Source organism: Macaca mulatta, chromosome 5 (assembly GCF_049350105.2).
Source record: "Macaca mulatta isolate MMU2019108-1 chromosome 5, T2T-MMU8v2.0, whole genome shotgun sequence".
Lineage (NCBI taxonomy): Eukaryota > Metazoa > Chordata > Mammalia > Primates > Cercopithecidae > Macaca > Macaca mulatta.
Genome location: NC_133410.1, coordinates 198,159,263 through 198,176,338, shown reverse-complemented (window position 1 = coordinate 198,176,338; position 17,076 = coordinate 198,159,263). Strand labels below are relative to the sequence as shown.

General features: G+C 41.4%; 1 long non-coding RNA gene across 1 annotated transcript; it reads left to right on the top strand.

Moving 5' to 3' along the window:
* The first annotated feature begins 9,837 nt into the window (after positions 1–9,837).
* On the top strand, positions 9,838–15,202 carry LOC114678465 (uncharacterized). The gene is made up of 3 exons (XR_003729914.2): positions 9,838–9,959; positions 13,442–13,629; positions 14,679–15,202. It is a non-coding gene; the product is annotated as an uncharacterized LOC114678465 (long non-coding RNA).
* The last annotated feature ends 1,874 nt before the right edge of the window (positions 15,203–17,076 follow it).

Here is a 17,076-nt window from a genome sequence, read left to right as displayed (position 1 = left end):
TCTTTCTCTGCATCATGAATGTTGGCAGGATTGGACTTTGGCATGACTTCCTGGGGCAGTATGAGTGTTGGGCAGAGGGGAGCTGTTGTATTAAACAAAGCTGTGCCCCGTAGCAGGGCCGCCTTCTGCCTGGCTCAGAGCCTCACCAACAGTCTCCCTGCCATCTGGCTCCAGTGAGGGCTGAAAACCTCAGTTCCCAGCCCAAGTGAAATCTGCGTGGGCCGATGACAGTTAGAGACACTTGAATGAAAGGAAAGTCAGAAACCACAGACTTGCTTCTTCACTAGTAATTGGAGAATACTAATTAGGAAAATAATAAAATAGTGCAAAAGTTATCTCTTTTTTTTTTTTGAGACGGAGTCTCGCTGTGTCTCCCAGGCTGGAGTGCAGTGGCGTGATCTCGGCTCACTGCAAGCTCCGCCTCCCGGGTTCACGCCATTCTCCCGCCTCAGCCTCCCAAGTAGCTGGGACTACAGGCGCCCGCCACCACGCCCGGCTAATTTTTTGTATTTTTAGTAGAGACGGGGTTTCACCATGTTAGCCAGGATAGTCTCGATCTCCTGACCTCGTGATCCACCCGCCTCGGCCTCCCAAAGTGCTGGGATTACAGGCTTGAGCCACCGCGCCCGGCCTGCAAAAGTTATCTTGATTGACAAGATTCGGATTATTTGTTGATTAATCAACAGTCACATGATATGTAAAATGTAGGTGCTAGTGTGTGTATGTATATATATGTAAATACAGGCATATATATTTATGCATATAAATACCTATTATACACATTTATTATTTGAACTTTAAAAGTGTACACAGATATTGCTTTGCTTTTTAATTAATATATAAAGTTTGTACACATTTATGGGGCACCTGGGACATTTTGCTACATGCATGGAATGTGCGATGGTCAAGCCTGGGTGTTTAGAGCATCCACCACCTTGAATGTTTATCATTTCTATGTGTTTGGAACATCTCAAGTCCTCTCTTCTAGCTCTTTAGAAACATACAATAGAGTTGCTAACTTTTCACGGGGATCCAAGGCCTTTTCTGTCATGGTGGGTTGGCTGATTGTAATCCTAATTGTCTTCCTTCCAGAAAGCACCGCTCTCATGCATTATCCGTTTCTTTCAAATGGAGTGAGAATTTAATGATACTTGCAGAGCATCTGGAAGGCAGAAACAGTATGGAGTTTTATGTAATTTTAAAACTATTTTTAATAGGAACTCACTTTACTGAGCTATTTCAAAATAATCACTTCAGTTTTTTAATGAATAGGAAACAATAAATTTCTTTGTGCACTCTCACTCCTGTTTCAGTAATAGTTCTTTACTTTGGATGATTACAATGGCAACTGGCATAAATGGGCTTGGTAAACTGACGCAGGTACATGGTACAGTGGACTGACTCGTGGTACCCAAACAGCACCTGGGAGGGGAGAAGGGAGCAGGTGTCCTAGGGTGCTTGGGATCCAGAAGCAGCATTATTCAGCATGCTTTGCAGAGGAAGTGGGAGCTTGGCTAAATGGGGGAGATGGCTTCAGAGAAAGTCAGCTAAAAAGTTTCTACTGTACTCAGCAGGAGGAAGCTGATGGCCACCAACTGTTTCTGTGGTAGGGGCCCACACTTAGAAAAGCAGCGGGCTGGGAAGGGTCAGTGTGGATGTCTGTGCTGGGAGCTGTGGCTCCTCGGGCTGGGAAGGGTCCGTGTGGATCTCTGTGCTGGGAGTTGTGGCTCCTCGGCCTGGGGAGGGTCCATGTGGATCTCTGTGCTGGGAGTTGTGGTTCCTCGGGCTGGGGAGGGTCCGTGTGGATCTCTGTGCTGGGAGTTCCGTGACTCATACCCATTAAGGGCCTCTCTTAGGGATACCTAAAAACGATTCTAGTTATAATTAACTTGCTCCAAACAGTAGGCTCTTAATGTGCACAAGCTGCTGCAACTTCTGTGACAGACGTGAGCCTGGCTGGGTGGGAGAGGCCAGGATGTGGAATGGGTCAGGGCCAGCATTCTGGGAACTTACTCATCCCTCCCAGTCTTACTGGGAGAGTAGGCTCCAGTTTGCCTTTGCTTTTCTATATATATTGCTACACACACACACACACACACACACACACACACACACACACACACAGAGACTTGACAGCCACATTAAAAAAAAGATACTAGTTGAAGAACAGAGCTGGAGTCCAACATCTGGTTTTGGTAAAGTCTGGCCTTTGTGCCCAGTTTTACAGCTGAGCTGACTGAAGTACCACGAGCTCATGAGCTGTGTAGGGTCAGTGCGTCAGGCAATAGCTCAGCGGCTATATGATCCCCGAACCCTCGTAACTTTCAACCCTACATTTTAACTATTAAGCCACATGGCCTGCTATAGAATATGCCACAAAACACCCCAGATGTGTGTTGAGAGAGATCCTTCCGTGACCCAGCTAACATCACAAGCCCTCAGGACTCTCTGACGATTGGATGTTCCTGGTGACCTCTCCTGCAGTGTAAGCACATTAACCCAAATGTTATGAGGATTTCCCCACATGACAGTCTTATAAGATTTTCTTATGAGGTCACTTCCCAGGAAGGCAGGGATTTAAAAACTGCCACAACAGACCATGAAGTAAGCAACATGTGGCTTTGCTTTCAGTCTGTCATTTTAAGCAATGAAGAATTCATATGGATGAGGTTTCTGATGTAGCTGATAGAGCATTTTTTGTTTGTTTATAGGCTTTGGATTCACCTTGAAAACATCCTCTCTGAACATCAGAAGTCCACTTGGTCCCCGAACGGTATATTAACTTCTAACATTTCTGACTTCCAGGCATGGAGATTTCAAAACCAATTGCATACAGCAGCGGAGCTTTTCACTTTTAATGGAACATTTAGGAGAAGGGCAGCTTTTCCTATTTTCTGTGTTATCTTCAGCCCGTTAACTGTTATCAGCCTTGGAGAGCAACCATCCGTTCTCCTTAAAAACATGAACCACATACTAAGTTGTATCTTGCCTCTTAAAGATTCAGGTCACTCAGGCACATCATACTGAGACAGGACACTCAGGCACATCATACTGAGACAGGACACTGAGGTACATCATACTGAGACAGGACACTCAGGTACATCATACTGAGACAGGACACCCAGGTACATCATACTGAGACAGGACACTCAGGTACATCATACTGAGACAGGACACTCAGGTACATCATACTGAGACAGGACACTCAGGTACATCATACTGAGACAGGTCACTCAGTACATCATACTGAGACAGGACGCTCAGGTACATCATTCTGAGACAGGACACTCAGGTACATCATACTGAGACAGGTCACTCAGGTACATCATACTGAGACAGGTCACTGAGGTACATCATACTGAGACACACTCAGGTACATCATACTGAGACAGGACACTCAGGTACATCATACTGAGACAGGACACTCAGGTACATCATTCTGAGACAGGTCACTCAGGTACATCATACTGAGGTCACTCAGGTACATCATACTGAGACAGGACACTGAGGTACATCATTCTGAGACAGGACACTCAGGTACATCATACTGAGACAGGTCACTCAGGTACATCATACTGAGACAGGACACTGAGGTACATCATTCTGAGACAGGACGCTCAGGTACATCATACTGAGACAGGACATGTTGATTGTTGGTGTGTATTTCTCCCAAGCCACCACTCAAACCAGTGTTTGATTTCCATGGAGGTTGGCTGATGGCTTTTAGCTTGAGCCCCAACAGTGTGACTACATACAAGGCAATTTTTTCAGAAATATCATGGAACTTTAGGGACATTATATTATTAAATTTAAAAAACCTAATATGTTATTTTTTTCAATAAAGTTTATGAGTTTACTGAGTCTTTCTTTTCCAAAATAGTTAATGAGCTTTTGAGTCACGTTTTTTATGAAAGGATTGACTTTCCCATGGCGTCCAACTCTGTGGATAATCATCCAAAACAGATTTGACTGTATTTGTTTAACAAAAGGCTGCCTAAACCAAACTCTGCTCTGAATTTTTTGTTTTCCACACTTATGTGCTAAATCGGTGTAATTTGGTAGTTTTTCTCTCCAGAACCACTGCTGGTCTCATGTAACAATCAGCAGAGGCAGCAGTCTGACAGGTCCACAGAGACAAATGAGGCAGCGGGAGGAGTGCAGTGGCCAGGCAGACGAGGGACCTCAGGACCAGCAGCTCAGCCGCATCCTTGCCTTTTCCCAAGGACGCACTGAGCAAGTCAGGATGGCGAAGAAAGTCTCTGTCTCCAAACTGAACACGGGATTTGTTGAGGCTCCTCCTGGAGCTGAAGTGTGTTTGGGGTGATATCTACAAACTTCCATCACTGCTTCACTGGTGGCCTTTGGAAAATCACCATTTTTTTTTCTGTCTTGTTCTGTAGGTTATATTCTGCAAAAATAGGACAAATGCTAAAATAGTGATGTCAAATTTAAGTTTTTCATAGAAATAGCATAGTAGGGAACTATACTCATTTTTATAAGGAACACATTGTATCATTACTCTTTCCCTTCCTTTGTTCTTTCCTTAAGAAATATTGAGTGTTGATTATGTACCAAAGAATAGAATATGATGGGAAACAATACAAGTATCTTATTACATGTCATATAGTATAAATCTTTAAATTGTGAATATAAATTAAACAGAGCCCCTCGGTGTCATGGCTCGTGCCTGTAATTCCAGCACTTTGGGACACCAAGGCAGGTGGATCACTTGAGCCCAGGAAATCAGGACTAGCCTGGGCACCATGGCAAAACCCTATCTCTACAAAATGTACCAAAATTAGCCAGGTGTGGTGGCTCATGGCTGCAGTCCCAGCTACTTGGGAGGCTGAGGAAGGAGGATCACTTGAACCCTGGAGATTGAGGCTGCAGTGAGCCGTGATTGTGCCGCTGCACTCCAGCCTGTGCAACAGAGTGAGACCCTGTCTCAAAAAATAAATAAATAAATAAATAACTAAAAGAGAGCAACTCAGCAATAACTATATATTTAATTATTATAAGTATTATGTTTAATAATATAATTATATTTAAATATTACATTATGTAGCACATCAAAGTGTATCATATGAAGTTTTTCATCTCCATCAGTCTCTCTTATTTTGATAGTAATGATAAAGCACTGGCCCAACTTAATCCTCAGAATGTGTTTATTGAATTAAACGGTAGCCATGGAATTCAGAAGAACTTACTCGAAGAGCTTTAAAAGGGCAATAACACTTATGATTTTCCCTATTAGAAAAGTGTTTGTTCATCATAGAAAATTGGAAAATTCTGGAAAACACGAGGAATAAAAGAACAATCATGCCTAATTCTATCATTCAGAGATAGCAATTGCTACTAATATTTTGGCATATTTTCTCTAGCCTGTGTGTGTGTGTGTGTGTGTGTGTGTGTGTATCTGTGTGTATGTGTGTGTGTACACAAAGAAAAAGTAGAGGAAATGTCATTTTTTATACAAATATAATATAAAACAAAAATGAGATCACATAGTATACATTGCTTTTAGACATATTAAAATTTATTATATCATGAGCATTTACTTTTGTTAATAAAGTTTTATAAAACAGGATTTTTAATGGCTGTAGATTATTTCATTATATAAATGTGCATAACTTAACTAATCCCTTATTTTTGGTCATTGAGGTTATTTTAAAATTTTAGGCCAGGTGCAGTTGCTCACGCCTGTAATCCCAGCACTTCAGGAGGCCGAGGCGGGTGGATCACCTGAGGTCAGGAGTTTGAGACCAGCCTGGCCAACATGGTGAAACCCCAGTTCTACTAAAAATACAAAAATTAGCTGGGTGTGGTGGTGGGCGCCTGTAATCCCAGCTACTTGGGAGGCTGAGGTGGGAGAATCGCCTGAACCCGGGAGGTGGAAGCAGAGGTTGCAGTGAATCAAGATGGTGCCATTGCTCTCCAGTCTGGGCAACAAGAGTGAAACTCCATCTCAAAACAAAACAAAACAAAACAAAACAAAATGTTTTAACCCGCATAAATAACTCCCAATTGAGTATCGTTACATATAAACTTTGTGTATGTTTTTGACCATTTCTAGAATAAGTTCCTAGACGAATTACCAGAGGTACCAAGCCAAAAAGGGATGAGCATTTTTCAAGCCTCCTAATTTCCCTCCAATATTAAGTGCGCGTGGGAATAATTGCTATATCTTTTTCAACTTTGGATATCAAACTTTAAAATTATTGTTTTTGGGGAAGATTTAGGCAGATACTGTCTTCAGATTATAGAAATGTCAACAGAAGTAGCCTAAGGGAAGTTATACAGTACAAAATTTGACATCTGAATCTTGGAAACATTTTCAGTTAAATTTATATGTGTTATTTACTTCATTAGTTGTAGTGTCTAGTTACATAAACTGATCAAACAAGCAATGTCACTGAGTCACAGAGACTGACTCGAAACCCTCAAAGGTGGCCCAATCTCCTACCAAAAGATTAAGCCCCTCCTGTAACATTTCTTACTAAGGGTTATTTCTGTTTAAACACTCCCAAGACCTAGGCCTTCCTCACTTCACCAGGTGCCCCTTAAAGCTGGTTTTCACTTATGTAGAATAGGCCTGTGTGGGCTTACCCACCTCTGAGTCCTTGAATGGGATCCAGACTGACTTCACAACAAATGTACCATATTGTGGGTTTATATTTCCCATAAGTTGTGAATGGTACATATTATCTTCATTCCATATTCTCAAATTTGCAATCAACTAGGGATAATCCTAAAAGAACCTAGGAAATATTGGCACTGGACATAGGTCAGTTTCAAGCAAGCTAACTATGGTGTTACACACGACTATGTTAGCGTCTAACTGTGCCTTTACCTCTGACCATGATGAATTTGCTACTGAAGAGAATATCTTCTTGGATATTGCCGTATGATCCTGCAGCATGGATAGGGAAATCGGGCCACATTCCCAGGCATCTAGAATTATTGGAAGGTACAGTGCTTTTGTAGGGTCACCAAATGTGATGGCTTCTTGTTTGTGAGTTAGTACTGCCAGAAAAATAGTACTTTGTGGTCATAAATTATTGCACAAGCATTATCTTCTTTGAATTTCTAAATAATCCTGTGAAGTAAATATAGTCATTATACTTTTCTTGGTATTATTAGTTATAAATACATATTCTCAGTTTTAAGGATGAAGAGGTCAAATTTCTGAAAAAGTCACACATCTAATTAATTTTAACTGATGGGTAGTGCTTGAAAATCAAGAACAGAACTTCGAATTCCACATTCTGTGCTGTTTTTACCACTTAATTTAATATAATACCTTACCTGGCCCATTGTTTCTGACTTAATGCCTACTGATTTTACATGATACTGTGAAGTAAACTCTTTTTTTAAAAAATTTATTTATTATTATTATTATTATTATTATTATACTTTAAGTTCTAGGGTACATGTGCATAACGTGCAGGTTTGTTACATATGTATACTTGTGCCATGTTGGTGTGCTGCACCCATCAACTCATCAGCACCCCTCAACTCGTCATTTACATCAGGTATAACTCCCAATGCAATCCCTCCCCCCTCCCCCCTCCCCCCTCCCCTCTCCCCCCTCCCCATGATAGGCCCCGGTGTGTGATGTTCCCCTTCCCAAGTGATCTCATTGTTCAGTTCCCACCTATGAGTGAGAACATGCGGTGTTTGGTTTTCTGTTCTTGTGATAGTTTGCTAAGAAGATGGTTTCCAGCTGCATCCATGTCCCTACAAAGGACACAAACTCATCCTTTTTTATGGCTGCATAGTATTCCATGGGGTATATGTGCCACATTTTCTTAATCCAGTCTGTCACTGATGGACATTTGGGTTGATTCCAAGTCTTTGCTATTGTGAATAGTGTCACAATAAACATACGTGTGCATGTGTCTTTATAGCAGCATGATTTAAGTAAACTCTTAAGAGTCCTATATGAGTTTTAGGGTTTCTCTAATCCAGGACTAGGTTAAAACAACCCTGTGGATTTTGACCAGATACAGCCCTTCAGAAAAAAAGTCTGCATTTGTGTACTGTGTCCACACAGCCAAAAGATTTATTTTAATATTTGTGCAAATTTCATCAGCAGGAGAAAATAAGGGCCAAAACCTTTCTTGTTGGATTCAATTGCTTGTCCCCCCTTGTCAAAGAGGACACTTGAAACCCAAGAAGCCAGTAACTGGCAAATGGGAAGTGTATGCTGAAACGGGGCACCTTTGCTGTTGATGAAAAAAGAATTGGCCAAGTTGGAGAGGCCAAAGATGACCCCATTTGTATCTAATTTGTATTTTTTTGATATCCGTCTGCTGCACAATTACAAATGTTGGCATCTAGACTGTGGAAGAAAGAGACAATATAGGATGTCTGAGCCCAGCATGACCTTTTAGCTCTTTGAGTGAGAGCTCCAGAGTGAAGATAAAGGTCATGTTGCAAGTGAAGTATTGAGACTTTCATTAGTCCATGAATCAGAATTTTATTTCAGCCTCACTCTTCATGCTGACACCCTAGGGTGTAGTAAAACAGAGTTCTAATCAAAACAGCATAATGAAATATAATCTACAAAGGAAAAGGTTTATAGGTTAGCTTTCAAAACAGACAGGTGTTTTGGCATTTTAAGAATAAAATTCTGTAACTGACAAGTTTCTTTTGTAGTTGAATAGGATCTGTAAGATGTGTTTTTTTTTCACAGCACTTCAGCAGCCCACAGTAAGACCCTTCAAGGTCACATAAACAGAATGAAAATGGGGCCCAGAACATCATCCATGCTAGAAGCCGTGGAGGGCAGAGGGGATAGTAACACTGTTTTCTGTGTGGCTGAACTAATTCTACTCGATCAATTGGTTTGTTCAAATAGTCAGTGTGAATAAACAAATATTTATTTAGCAGTTATTTAGTCGGCCCTCAGAAAATATTTATTGAGGGCCGACTCTATGTCAAGAACATTGTTAGATCTTGTAACCCTACCTAGTCTTCCACTGGCACACATGGAAGAGAACAATGAGGAAGTGAAAGAGAAGTTGTAAACTGAAGAATGAAGCCATCTGATATGACATCACGCTATTTGCACAGCGCCATGTTTTCCCCGGCTCATTGCCTTGAGAAAACTCGTCAGCTACCCTTTCCTTATGGAGATTTAAGACTCTAATTCAAGACATTAAGGAATTAGGGATTCAAATCCCGTATTTCTCCATCCTTGTTCATGTTATCATTAGCTTTTGAAAATGAAGAATGATTTGCCATATTAGTCATTGTGTCAGTGAAAACTCCATGGAATTTGTGTTTTTTAAAACATTCTATGACACGCTCATTTTTAAGATATACAGCTTTTATGCATTAAAAATGCATGAAATGTACACAAATTTTAATGCTGACCGGAGCATATGTTTACTTACACCAATTTATGTTATGTTCCGAAGTTTGAGTCTAAACCTTTGTCATGTTCTAAGTCTAAGGTTTTTCCTGAACCATTTTCCAGTATCTGCCGTGATGGCAATATTGCAGTGACGTCTGCATCTTACAACCCATGTTCCTGCTCAGGCCTCCTCAGCACCAGGACAGTGACTGGCTGCTATGCCTTGGATGCACGTTGGAAAAGCCTGTGTCTACTCTTGTTGTTTTACGTCTTCCTTGTTTGACTAATGGCTCTCTAAGAGGTCAATTGCTTGATGCTGTTGATAGATAGTATTTTTGAGCCTGTGTTATGGTTCTTCATGGGTTCACCTCCCCTTGCTCTAAAAATTTTGTCATCTATTCCAACATATTTAGCTATGCTCATACATGTACAGGCAATCACATTTCTTTGAACATAGATTTAAAAATTACTCTTTATTTCAGAATTGTTAAAATACGAAGACATATAATCTCGGAATCAAGGAAAAGAGGGCAACTGAAAACCAAGTATTCATGTTGCTTCCCAGGAAGATGACGGGCTGGACAAAGGAGCTGAGAAGCAGGTTTGTACTTGCACGGTGTAGGGTCATCACTTAGCTCCATGTGCCTCCTCTGAGGGCACGGGTGTATGTGTGGTTGACTGCTTTGATATATTCCATTTTGGTTTGAAAACACCCTGAGGCAACAGTGACCAAACTACTTTTATCCATTCACAAACATATGAAAACCAAATGTGGATCTAGGAAAAGAGATTGTCAAATAAATTAATTTTTGCTACTACTACTACTAGTATTTTTTTAAAAAATAACGCTGAAACCAAACCAAAACACAATTATTTTTCTTAGCTTAAAAATTCAATACTCATACTCAGAAGTTTAAAAAAATACAATATTTATGAAGTAAATGAATATTTAACTTTTTACAATTAGAACATGCACCAAATATGCCAAGAGGAAAAGAAAGAAAATCAAAAGGTCTTCTTTCTAATACTTAGTAAAAATAGTTTACACAGAGAATCAGTGTAGTTGGTTCTCCAGAAAAGGCTGATTATCAGTTACTAGAAATAATTTATACATTAACACGATGTTTATAGTTTTTATTCTAAAAGTTATAAGCACAAGGCAAAGAATGATTTTTCCTCATCCTTTTGAGAACAAATTACTGATTGAATACCCCATTGCCTCTGACTATTCTCTGCTGTATTTCCTATAAACAAGAATATTCCTACATGTGCTCAATATAATCATCAAAATCAGATAATTAATATTGATATGTTTCTACTATTTAATTTGCAGAGACAATTCAAGTTTGCTAATTGTCCTAACAATATTATTCTTCATAGCAAATGTGTCAAGTTCAGAATCCCCTGTTGCCCTGAGATGTTGGTGTGGTCTGGCTCTGTGTCCCCACTCGAATCTCATCTCAAATCCCCACATAATCCCCACAAGTCAAGGGAGTGCTGCGGCCTTCTTGTTTTCTTCACTCTGGAAAGTTCCTCATTTTCTCCTTGACCTTCATTATCTTGACACCTTTGAAGACGACAGGCCAATGCCTCTGGAAGGCCCAATAATTTGGATTTGTTTGATGTTTCCTCCTTATTATATACAAGATATGCATTGCTGGTAGAAATACCACAAAAACATGGCAGAAATACCATGAAAAACAAACACTTTGCTTTCTTCTCTCACTGCATCATAAAAGGAGGTGCCCAACGTTGATTTGTCCCATTACTGATAATGTGTAGTTGGATCACTCGATTAATATCTACCAGTCTACTTCACTGGTAGATGGAGTATTTAGTGCCGCCATAATAATAGTACTTTGTGTTCATAACTATTGCACAAACATTATCTAGTATATAATACACTAAAGTTAAAGTTATTCATTAAAGTTATTTATTTTCCTTTGCAATTAGCACATATTGGTGGGAAGTATGTTGAGACTATAAAAACATGAGGTTTCTCATCAAACTCCAATTGATTCATGTATTTATTTACATCTTGAGGATTTGTGTTTTCTATTTTATTCAATAAATTATATCCTGTTACCATCATGTATTTGATGGTGATTTTGTTTTCTAGCTTTTGCTAGCGAGAGCCTCTTTCAGGTGGCTTGGTGTCTTTTGTCACAGTTCTGTGTGGGGGCCCTTCCTACCCTGCTTGGGCTCTGACACCGGCATCTTCCCGGCCTGGCCCTGCTTGGCTGCCCTCCTTTCCCACCCAGGCTCTGCACTGCGCTGGGGCCACCTCACTCTGTCCCCGTCTGCTCACTGGTGGCATAGTTGTCTTTCCTGCCCAAACCCACTCAGTGGCCTTTGGAATGAATTGTTCAGGAAGGGAAGAGGAAGAAGAATTTTTGTTTCCAAGGTTTTCTTTCAGTGGCTTTATCTGGACCTTCATTCATTTAGTCACAAATGTTTTGAGCATGGGTATTTTGCTGAGGTCTGTCTTAGTCTAGCAGATATAAAGGTAAGACACAGATGCCCATTTGGGAGCAGAAAACAGCAGGGAAGAGGAAACATGAGCACAGCCATCTAAACGTAGGGGCTGCTAATGTTCTACCGGAGGGAAGAGGAAGGGATGTGAGAGGGCCGCTCTCCACAGGCGGGAAGATGGCCTCAGAGGTCAGTTTCAAACAGGGCACATTCTAGGACAAGGAAACAGCATCGGCCAAGCTGTTCTCGCCCGTAGCCCACAAGCCACACGAGGCCCAGGATGGCTCTGAATGTGGCCCAACACAAATTCATAAACTTTATTAAAATCTTATGAGCTTTTTCTGTGTGTGATTTCTTTTTCTTTTAGCTTATCTGCTATCATTAGTGTTAGCACATTTTATGTGTGGCCCAAGACAATCCTCCTTCTTCCAATGTAGCCTAAGAAGGCCAAAAGGCTGGGCACCCCATGGATAGGCAAAGGCACGGAGGCCTGAAAGCGCAGGTAATCTTTGGGGAATAGCAAGTGGTCACTGGGATCTAGAAGAGAATGCATAAACGTGTTAAGATACAAGCAGGGAAAAGAAAGGTTAGGGCCAGATTAGAAGGACTGTGAATGTCATGTTAAAGTTTAAACTTTGCATATTGGAGTTTGTGCTTTATAGAGAAAACGTTGGCAACAGTGTGGAGAAGAAATTGGAATTACATAGGAGACCGTTTTAGGAGAATATTATCCACCTTTTTTTTCCAACTAAGCAAAAGGCCCAGGATTCTGGTCTGCACCAAGGCCTCCAGAGAGAGTGAGGATGGGGAACTCTATGCCTCTAGGTCTGAGGCAGAGGGGTAGCTGAGTAAAAAAGTTCTAATGTACATCTGTTGCATTTCTGAGGTGTAAATACTCCCTCCGTGACCAGTTTTAAGCTATCAACATCTCATTACTGAGCAGAGTTTGGAAGGCATTAGCATAGTCAACATAGCCAGTGTAGGCCAGCTCTAGCTTACTCCTAACAGGTGAGGACGTGTCCTGTAAGGGGAAGGGAAATGAGTGTAGGATTACAGAGAATGACTTTATGCAAAGATGTGGACTTTATGGGACAGGTCAAAGACCTGCACAAGAAACAGCTGAGGCTGTCTAAGGCTGAGTCAAGCACCTGGTGGCCTGATCCAAGGAAAAGCAGGACCGAGCCCTGGTTCTGGTTGCCTGGGGAAGAGACAGTGTGAATAACAAGCTGTGCCACTGAGGGAAGACCCCTGAGGGCAGGTTGAGGAAACCCAGGGCCTATGAAGTATTTAGCAAGAGTTCCCTTCCCGGTCAAGGACAGGGCTGTGGCAGGAGGCGGCTTCGAGGGTTTAGAGCCACTGGCAAGCTGTGTTCTCAGAGCCTTCCACTGGTGTGCACGATCCCCTTACCTTTACTAAACACTTCCACTTTCTCCTCTGTCATACACTTCCCCCAAGACAAGAAAGAGCTATGAGTTTGAATCAGGGCTGAGAATAATAATAATAGCAAATCATAATGAGTAGCACTGAGCTCTGTGATGTTACAGACACTTTTCTAAATGCTTTATATGTCTTAAGTCTTTAACCCTCACTGATATGATTTTTATTTTATAGATGAGGAAATTGAAGCAGGAAGAGATGAAGTAATGTTCAGGTGAAGTAGCTGGAGAGGGTACAGTATTAGAACATGCCGTAGAGGGCTGACTCCACACCCATGCTCCACTCTGCTACACTGGGGAGAAGAAAACATTCAGGGAGGACAAAGTATTGGCATCTCGAGATACCATGCACTGCATAATGAGGTAGGTGAGCCCATGACCTGGCGTCTAACAGACATGCGAGTAATGTGTTTTGAATTAATAAATAGGCAACCTCTCTTGCATCAGTTAATCTTTATACAGTGAGAGTTTTATAGGCCTCACTGTCTTGCGTTTTGATTTTGGACATCAAAGATGATCTTTGAGCAGTGTGTTATAGTTTCCCAAACAATAATTTGAGAAACACTGGAAGAATATGCCCAGCTTCAGTTTTGAAATATTGCATCAATTCTTCTGCTCCTAGATCATGGAGCTCGTTCTCATCAATAGATTTAATTAATTTAGATATTTATTTACAACAGCCTCTTTTCTCTTGACCTATTCTGCACGAGGCAGGCCTGGATAGTGTGCTGAGGGTCTCACTCCGCGATAGCTGGTGCTCTAGTTGAGTCTGTGCACAGCGGCTCCATCCCTGTCTCAAATCAGTGCTCTGGCATCTGTCTTTACCCTCCTCTGAGCTTACTGTATAAAAAAAACCTGCTTTTGAGAGACATCAAGAATGCACGGTTCCATCTTTACGATGAGAGACAGATCTCCCATTAAAAGAAGAATTCTGCATTTTGAAAAACCGAGTAGGTTGGCACTTAAAAGGGAATTCCAGCTGGTTAATTTAGGGTGCTGAAAAAAAGATCCAGCACAAGAATGTTTTCTGGCTGTGAGCCCACTGCATTTTCAACTGATTGCAAACTGGAGACATTTTCATCACACGAGGGACTTTGCTTTTCAGTATCACGTTGTTCTGAGACAGGAAAACAACAGTTTGGCCCTGGTATCATAGCTATATTCACGAACATGATCAATGCCAGTTGCATCAGAACCAAAGGTAGCCTTACGTTTGCTGATGTATTAAAAGTAAAAAAAAAAAACTGAATGAAAATTTAAAAAAATTTTCCCTCTTGAAGTTTTTTTTATTCTTGCTTCCTAATTTTCTTTTCTGTTGTGTCTATGAAAATATTCTGAAGATATGAAAAGAGCTTTAGGTAAAAGAACAGTTTTGAAAATTGTTAATTTCATGTGGTATTTTTTGCCCCCAGTGGCTAAACGTGAAAAAAATGTATAGAATCCTCTGTGGGTCCAGGCAGCTCCCCAGGGCCGCTGTCCTCCGTGCAATGATCCAGCAATTCATACAGCTTTCGCCTGCTGCTCTACCAGCTCCACACCAGACCCGGTTCTTTGACAAAGAGAATGAGAAGCTTAGGTGCTGTTAGAGGCTTTTCGTGGTTTGGCCTGAGAGTGACACACACTGCTTCGGCTCCCGTTTCCTGGGCCGGAAGTTGTTATGTGGCTCTGCCTAACTTCAAGCATCTGGGAAGCAGAGTCTCCCATCTGCCCAGAAAGAAGAAGAGAGCTGGATACTGCTGAACACTGGTAATGGCGTGTTGTCCCATCATCCTTCCCAGACGCCGGCATAGTCCAGATGGTCCGTGGTCCAAGTGAACAGAAAAAAACCCTAAGCTTGCTGCCACCTTTACAAACTAACAAAGCAAAACACCTCCCATTGTGATTTCTTGTTTCTATGGAGTGTTGAAGTTTCCCTAAATAAATTGTCCCCTTCATAGACTTTTCTTTTCCATGTTTCTCTTATTCCGTTCATTTCAGCCAAAGGAACGTTGCTCCCGTCTCTAGGTAGAGTCTGGACACCTTTTGCAGCAGCCGTAGACCCAAGAATTGATGCCCTCAGAAGCATGTCCACATTTGAATTACTTCAACTCTGAGTGTTCTCTGTGCTATTTATTGTCAAGGCATTTAAAACCGTAGGATGCAGGTGGCCTCAGTACTGTTAGTGCACTGCCTTGGTTCCCCAGCCTGCTGGTAGGACTGATCCTCCAAGTGACCAAACTTGGGGATGGTTGGGACGCGTATTGACGTCCTAGGGATCCAATATTCATTTATTCTGTTTCTAACACTGTTCATTGCTTTGTATAAATCCAAGTTGCTGTCTGGTATCATATTTCTTCCTCCCAGAGAACTCCATTTAACATTTCTTATATGTAGGTCTGTTGGCAATGATTTCTCTCCGTTTTTATTTGTCTGAGAAAGTCTTTATTTCTCCTTCATTTTCTCTCAGGGAATAAAATACTGAGTTGAGTGTTTTTTCTTTCAGCACTTTCAAGATATCACCCCGTTGCCTTCCGTATGGTGTGATTTCTGACGTGAGATCTACTGTAATTTTTCTGTGCTCCTTGTTATACAATTTGTAAGAACTATAAAGGGTCTGAGCTTTTATCCTACTTTTAAGCTAAACATTTACCTGCCGTAGTTTCATAGAAGCTGGTAGAAGACAAGAGACAACAAACAAATGACAACGAGCCATCAGTGACACACTTCATAAGATGTTCAGAAACAGGAGAAAGCTGTGGAAAGCTGGCTCCCAACAGCAATGTGTTTCATTGGCTGACTTCAGGATTTCCTATCTGTGTTTTGTTTTCAGTTTGAATACAAAATATATGTGTTCAAGCATGTACATGTGCTCGTGTGTGTGTGTATATGTCTCTGTGTGTATGTGTGTGTGTATATGTGTGTGTCTGTGTGTATACGTGTGTATGTGTGTGTTGTGTGTGTCTCTGTGTGTCTGTGTCTGTGTATGTTTGTGTGTGTGTGTCTGTGTGCATGTGTCTGTGTGTCTGTGTGTGTGTGCATGTGTCTGTGTCTTTGTGTATGTGTGTGTGTGTGTGTGTGTATGTGTATGTGTGTGTGTATGTGTGTGTCTGTGTGTGTCTTTGCGTGCATCTGTGTGTATGTGTCTGTGTGTGTGTCTGTGTGTATGTGTACGTGTGTGTATGTGTGTGTATGTGTCTGTGTGTGTGTGTATGTGTGTGTCTGTGTGTGTCTTTGCGTGCATCTGTGTGTATGTGTCTGTGTGTATGTGTACATGTGTGTATGTGTGTATGTGTATGTGTGTGTCTGTGTGTGTGTCTTTGCGTGCATCTGTGTGTATGTGTCTGTGTGTCTGTGTGTATGTGTACGTGTGTGTATGTGTGTATGTGTATGTGTGTGTGTGTGTCTGTGTGTGTGTGCGTGCATCTGTGTGTATGTGTGTGTGTCTGTGGTGTGTGTGTGTCTTTGTATGTGTGTATGTGTGTCTGTGTGTGTTTGTGTGTGTATGTGTGTGTCTGTGTGTGTGTGTCTTTGTGTATGTGTGTGTATGTGTGTGTGTCTGTGTGTATGTGTCTGTGTGTGTGTGTGTCGGTACTTACTCCTGCGTGGTATTCTCTGAGGTATTTGGCTCAGAGATTTGTTGTCTGTCATTGTTTGTGACACTCTTGGCTATTATTTCTTTTGGCCTGTTCTCCTCCTCTCTTTTTCCTTTAGAGACTCCACGTAAACGTGTGTTAGATCATTTGATATTCTCTCACAGTGCTTGGGCGCATTATTCTGTTTCTGCTGCTGTGTCTTAGCCTAGGTACTTTCTATGGACCTGTCTTTAAGTTC